This window comes from Poecilia mexicana, unplaced genomic scaffold (assembly GCF_051168715.1).
Source record: "Poecilia mexicana isolate PSO_F unplaced genomic scaffold, ASM5116871v1 scaffold_3, whole genome shotgun sequence".
In the NCBI taxonomy this organism is placed as follows: Eukaryota; Metazoa; Chordata; class Actinopteri; order Cyprinodontiformes; family Poeciliidae; genus Poecilia; species Poecilia mexicana.
In genome coordinates, this window is record NW_028263372.1 from 34,061,556 (window position 1) to 34,069,060 (window position 7,505).

At 36.6% G+C, this 7,505-nt stretch overlaps 1 non-coding gene across 1 annotated transcript; it reads right to left on the minus strand.

Moving 5' to 3' along the window:
• Positions 1-5,975: 5,975 nt before the first annotated feature.
• On the minus strand, positions 5,976-6,048 carry trnav-uac (transfer RNA valine (anticodon UAC)). Its single transcript has one exon. It is a non-coding gene; the product is annotated as a tRNA-Val (tRNA).
• Positions 6,049-7,505: the final 1,457 nt, after the last annotated feature.

A 7,505-nucleotide genomic window follows, 5' to 3' on the forward strand; every position in this document is an offset into this window, starting at 1 on the left:
CATTTCTAGTGCAAATATCTAGGCAGACATAAAACAAGACTAAATTAACTTACAAGTAACTTTTCAGCAAAAAATAGGAGTTTACTTTGAGTAAGTAATTTATCAATATTTATGAAAAGTTCTAGACTCGGCCATTCTTCCTATTATTTATTTCCTTAAGATGTACTGATGTAATTTAAAAAATGCATTTTTTCACTTAAAACATGGGAAATATCTTGGTATCAGTGAAATAATCTGACAGTGGAACTAGTACTTTTATTTAAATCAAAATTAAGGAATTGCTGACTGATAGCAAGCTCACATATGTTGCTGAAAAGTAACTTCTAAGTTAGTTTTGTCTTATTTCAAGTGTGATAAGATATTTTCAATAGAAGCTAGTGAAAATAGTTTCTGGTAAGGTTTTGTGTTTTTGCAGTTTACATCTATTTTTCATCCCAGTGTTGTTCTTATAATAAAATCCTTCAACAAAAAAACAGTTGGTCATTTGCCATCACCTCTGCAAGAGTCAGAAAATGATTTGGAAAGTTACCACAAACTAAAGTACAGATGGCACCAAAAACATGGAGCTCCAAAAATATGTTCTGTTTTATGTGTGGGCTTTATATTATTAAGCTTTGTTTTCAACATAACTCACATTGATTACTGCGTAGTTGAGCTGGCATACCTCCTATTAGGATTACAGATGTGTGGGAAACTGGAGCTGAAGTGAACACAGTGGTGTAAAATAATCCATGATAGGAAGACGGAGCGGCCCCTTTGGGTTTACATCTAAACAATGCTAATTAGTACCAGTGGGAATCAATCCCGCAACCTGAAATGAGGCAACACAGTTTCCAAACTGGGTGAAACCAGCAACTTGCTGACTGGGCATAAAAACAGCATTTTGATCATCAAAGATCATTATTGTTTTTTATGGAATGTTTGCCTTTGATTTCTTTCTGACTATTAATTTTACTGATTTTAGAACTTTATTTTAAAGTGTTTACTTTTGTTTTATTGTTTTTCATAATTAGAAAAAAAAATTGGATTTCAGTTTAATTTTTTTTAAGTCAACTATTTTAGTTTCACTAATCTGCCTCCTGCAAGTCACCATGTTATAACAGACTGAATTCAAGAGCACCTCATATTTTGCTAAATTTATGCGTAGAAAACCATTTATTGTTTTCCTTCCACTTCACGGTTCTCAATCATATTAAGCTCCATTAATATTTGTGCTTTAATAGGCTAACAGGTGTGAAGACCATCACATCATGTGATCAACAACCGGATGTTACTGCTGCATGGCAGAAAAGACGAAGAAGGAAACAGGAAGTAGGAAGATGATGATGCACCATGTTTTTAATGACTTATTGCATGAACAAACTTATTCATGTGATCTTAATTGCATTACTCCTTTAATGGGAACATCACAATTGCAAAATAGTGTCTTTTCAACATTAAAGGAATATTGACAAAGTTTTGCACACATTTACATTGGAAATGCAGCTTGTATCAGTTTGAAATTTAAGCCGTGGATTATTTCTACCAGCTCAATAGCTTCGTTTTTATTACAAATGTGCTCAAAACGTTAATATTACCCTAACGTTGAAAAAACACAATTTTGCAACTGCAGTTTTTACATTAGACAAGAAATGCAATTAAAATCACACGTTCATGTGATAAGTCATAAAAAAACATGTAGCGCCATCATTCTCCTACCACTTCCTGTCTTCTTCTTCATCTTTTCCGCCAGTGGTAACATCTGTATGTCACAACAGAAGTCATCCAAGCAAAAACCTTTAGAATTTTTATTTTTTTATTTTTAATGGACATGTTTTCATTAAGCAAATTTAAGCCAATGTCAAATTGCACTGTTTTAAGGATAATGGAAAAGCAGCTACTGAGTTCAGTCAGGTAAAAGTTGCAGCTGCTTCACCATCACTGGCTGCTGTAGTTACTTTCCAACAATGACCACATGAAACCCAACGGAGTAAAAGCACATTTCCTGCAGAAGGTAAATGATATTTCTAAAACGCCTCCCATTGCAGAGTTCAAAAGCATTTCAAATCATTCAATAGGAGAAAGAAATAATTTGTCAGTGCCAAGGCTGTACCTTTTTAATGTACTGATGGGATTTTTGATGAGAAAAGGCGGTGTGGGACGATCCATAACGGACGCATCTGATCTACATTTACATGTCAGCCATTTGGAGCAGAGCTGCCTTTTTCTAATTTAACTGACATGCTTCAATTTCCTCCTGCCCATCTGCACGTCCCCCACCACAACAACCCTGCAAGTCATTTCCATTTGACTTTTCTCTTATCTGCACAAAGAAAAAAAAAGCATTTCCATCTGGTAGCCGGCGGGTGTTAATGTGAAAGCGGGGTTTAAATTTTATGTGGCAGGGCCACATTTAAACATTTGACCAGCGCTTGTTCTCCAGGCTGCGGATAGAAAACTGATGATAGATATGGGACCAAATGTCACTGAAGAAATGGCTTTTGCCATGAATGTTTTATTCAACCCTGCGTCGCACTGATCACATTTATACAATAGAAAATGTAAATGTTATGCACTGCGCTCAAAAACTCTATATATTTTATGACCTTCCACAAAGAAGGGTGAAATGATTTTCAATCTAAATATGTGTAAAAAAAAAATGGCGCACATGTTTAATGGGAGAGAAAGAAAAGGAGTGTGCGGCTCCTTCTGGAGGCAGAGGGTGATATTCACTTAACCTGGCGGCTGCGGGAGTTCACCGGCTCCATCCTGGACACATTTATAACCGTATGGTGGCGATGCCCGTCGGGAAATAAACGGAGCTTTCTCTGTGTCTGAAGCTACCTTCACACAGAAGGTCTAGATCCTCAGTTCCGATTTCTTTAACCCCCTGAAACCGGATTTTACAGTTTACTAACTGTAAAATCTCGAGCGCAACGAAACTTCTGTTTTAACAGCTAACGTCCCCAAAGCTAGCCGCATGCGCAGAAGAAGAACGTTGACGTCACACAGCAGCGCTCTGCTTACGGAAGTAATAATGGATGGAGCCGTTTGTGGATCGATTTTAAAACTTATTCAGCGATAGAAACGTTACAAGATTATAAAAACACGAAAGAAGCTGATAAAAAGATAACACAACTAATAGCAATGGCTCTTTGTTTAGAATTGACTGCAAACAGGAAAGTCTGTTGGGATTTGTTGTAACTAGGAGGTGTGGGGTTCAGCACATTTCCATTGACCATAGAATTACGCAAAATAACTCTACGAAAATAAATGTTCTTAATGAAAATACGCCAATTTTGGTGAAGAAAAAATACGTTTTTTGACTTTAAACAAAAACTTTTGCGTTAGGATAAGGTGGGTTTTTTTAGCTGTATCAAAATTGGTTTATTTTGCAAAACTGAAATGGAAGCACTTTTTTGCGCGTTACACAAGTCACGTGATCAACTACCGGATGTTGCCACTGGCGCAAACCACGAAGTCTGCGATGACAGGACGTAGTTGGAGGATGATGGCAGTCATGTTTTTTAATAACTTTTCTATTGTGTGGACAAACATTAATGTGTGACTTTAATTGCATTTCTTATTTAATAGAAACACCAAAATTGCGAAATTGTGTTTTAGCGGAATATTGACAAAGTTTTATGCACATTTGTAAGGGAAACACAGCTAGTGGCAGACATCTTTAATCATAATTTTCATCCATTATTTACCTCTGGTTTTATCTCATCTGACTTCTTCTGGTCCAAAATCATGATGCATGTTTCACAAAATGCAATTGTTCAGACCGGAGGTGTTTTGAAAACAATCAATAGAAAACTGAATTAGTTTCACATAAGGAAATGGCACACATCGGATATTTTGGGGGTTAAACAAATTGGAATTGTGTCGTTCAGATTGCTGTGAAAAAGGTCGCATGTGGAGGGGAAAAAGCTGATTTTGGTTGCATTTGTCTGCTGTGTGAATGTATCTTGAGAGTCCCATCGTTACACAAACAGGGTTTTTTTTTTATGTTAATGTCATTCAGATTTATGGGAGGCAGAGAGGTGGAGGCTGAGCTGGATACTGTTTATGCCGGCAAGATACACACAAACACAAGCAAAAACTGTTTGCCTCTGAGCTTCTGCTGCTGCTGTAGGCATGAAAAGTGTGGAGTACATCCAAGGAGTTTCTCTGATTTTGAACCTGAATATTTTTAACAAGTCGGATCTAGATGTGCTTTCATGCGATGGCCAGGAAGAGGAGAGGTTAGGCAGAAGAAAAGCTCTCTGGCATTAATTCTCTTCCCGTTCTCCTGCTGGGTTATGATGGACTCGGTAATATGCAGGCTCACTTTCTATGCCAAAGGCTAGACAAAGCCGGTCGGAGTCCGTCTCTTTCTGCTAAACGGTAAAAATAAAACAATCCCTCTACTTTCCCATGAGATGCGGCTTCACCCACAACCCTTCAGCGAAATCTGTGCTTCTTAGCTTCCTCTCTCTCTCTCTTTCTGTGTGTATTTCAGCATTTCTCACCATTTTCCAACAAATACTGTTATGAGGACCCATTGCTTCTTCTGGGGCACAAAGCCCTATTAGAACACTGCAAAACCCAAAATTTTACCAAGTATTTTTGTCTAGTTTCTAGTGGAAATAATACACTTTAAATAAGACAAGCTAACTTACAGGTAACTTTTCAGCAAGATATAATAGCTTGTTTCAAGCCAATGATTTTTTTGGTGAAAAAGTTCTAGTTCCACTGGCAGATCATTTTTCCAATGTTATAAGTTAAATAATCTGCTGATGGAACTACTACATTTCAACTAAAAACTAGAGTAATAATTGAAAATAATAGGGAAGAATTTGTGTTTCTTCAGAGTATGTATATGTTGTGTTCTTTCACTGAACGTGTAAAGCATAGAAGCAGCTTTAAAACTTTTTATTTTATGTTTAATGCATTTTTTCATCATTTTACATCAGTTCATCTCAAGGAAATAAATACAAGGAAACATGGCTGTGTCTAGTACTTTTTGACCAATTTTAAGGAATTATTGACTTAAAACAAACTCCTATATGATGCTGAAAAGTTACCTATTTTGTCTTATTGTAAGTATACTAAGATGTTTGCAGTAGAAACTAGACAAGAAATATTTAGTAAAATCTTGTGTTTTATAGTGTAACGTGTGAATGGAGTTTAGGATAAGAGTTAGGCCAGGGGTGTCAAAATCAATTTCACCGAGGGCCACTTCAGCATATTGGCCCCCCTCAACGGGCCACATTGACGGTACAGATCAGGAGGACATCCCTGCTAAAACACCCCAGACAAAAGGTTGACTTCCCTCATTCAGTTCTGTAGAGGCTTATAATGAGTCAATGGTCCAGGTGTGTTAGAGAAGGAATGCATCTAAAGCTGCAGATGGTAGCTCTGGAAAACTAGACTTGGGCAGCCCTAGCATAAATGTATAAAAATACGTTAAAAATAAATTAAACACCACCTCATATTGTTAAATAACTGATTTTATGTATTGGAGTTTTAAATATTACATTTGAGTTTCCATGGCCTATAAAATGCTGGGGGGCCACATGTGGCCCGCGGGCCTTGAGTTTGACATGTGCATTACGCCATTTAACTGCCAATTGGTAATTGAAGTAAAGTATCTTCAATTTCAAAGAAGCCTACATTGAAGTCGGTTGGCAAATGAACCATCACAAAAGAGGAAGGCTCTTGTTGTCTCACTGCACCCCAAGAGATGCATAACCTACAAAAACCACTTCTGTCTGGTTTCAAACCAGAGATCTATTGCATGTAAAGCAAATGTGATAACCTCTAAACTACAGAAACTGAACTTCTCTGCTTTCTTTCAGTTTGAGGTTCCAAAGTTGATGATGTGAGATGCAACATGAAAATTTCAACTGAGGCTTGCACTCAGATGCCTGGATTCAGAGTACAGACCATGACACCACAGAACCCTTGTTGGCCTTTAGTAAACACCTGTGATGAAGAGAATGTGCAAAATCTGTTTCTGTCTGGTTTTGAACCAGAGACCTTTTGCGTGTAAAGCAAACGTGATAACCACTACACTACAGAAACTCATGCTCTTTGCAGTGTTCCTGGTAGATGATCCAAATTTTGTTAGAGACTGATGTCAACGATGGGCATGGAACAATGTCAAATACTTACAGATCCTCTCAGAGAGCACAGTAACTTGGTGAACAAACTGCCAGACTTATACTTGTGCCTAATTTCACATTACAGTCCATAAACTAAGCCTGGGATCAAAAAATTGTATTAAAGATGTCATTAGCAGAGACAAATGGTTCTATAGAGACTTGGCTAAATGGCTAAAAAATAAAGTCAATACTTACAAATAAAAGATGGTTCAAAAATAAAATTAACACATTAAAGTAAAAAATATCTCTGAAATACAATCAACATTTGAAAATTAAAAATGGTTAAAAAATAATATCAACACTTCAAAATAAATAATGTTTCAAAAATACAATCAACACTTCAAAATACAAAATCTCTGGAAAATATAATATGTATGTTGTTTTGAAAAACATTAGAATATAAGCACTTTTATTAAATCCCCATTGTGGTAAGATCATGTAAGTTCTTCTTAAATCCATGGAAACTCAACAGTTTCCATGGAAACTGTTGAGTTTCCATGGAAACTCAACAGTTTCCATGTTCCTGAGTTAGCTCAGCAGGTTAGAGCACTGTGCTGGTAATGCTGAGGTTGTTGGTTCAAACCCCGTATGGGGCAATTCATGTGTAAGGTCTTTCCAACAATCAACACTTCAAAATAAATAAGGGTTCAAAAAACAAAATCAACACTTCAAAAATAAATAAGGGTTCAAAATCAACACTTCAAAATAAATAAGGGTTCAAAAATAAAATCAACACTTTAAAAGAATGGTTCAAAAAACAAAATCAACACTTCAAAATAAATAAGGGTTCAAAAATAAAATCAACACTTCAAAATAAATAAGGGTTCAAAAATAATATCAACACTTCAAAATTAAAAATGGTTCAAAAATAATATCAACAGTTCAAAATGTAAAATGGTAACTGTTTTCTGTCTGTTCAGTCCATATAAGCGTGGGATTAAAAAATGTACTGAAGATGTCATTAGCAGAGAAAAATGGTTCTACAGAGTCATGGCTAAAAAATAAAATCAATACTTACAAATAAAAAATGGTTAGGAAGCGCATTACAAACCTTTGGTTGAAATGGCACGTTAAATTCAAGTCTCCATTACAGATCAAAGAAAACTAAAGAGAATGCAACGTTGTGTTAATCTATTTGAGGAGCCGGTAGTTTATCTTGAGAAAATAAATGATGATGCAACATGCGCAGTCCACTGCTCAACCACTGCGGATGCGGCTCCGCCGCTGCAAAGAATTAGAAACCGCTGGGAGTAACTCATCCAGCGGATTTAACAAATGAAGCCATCTTGGTTCACGTTACCCAGGAGAGCGGCGTTCTGGAGGAGCTGCCGACGTAACATCTGTCCGTTTCGGAGAAGCGAAACCACGCAAAAATAA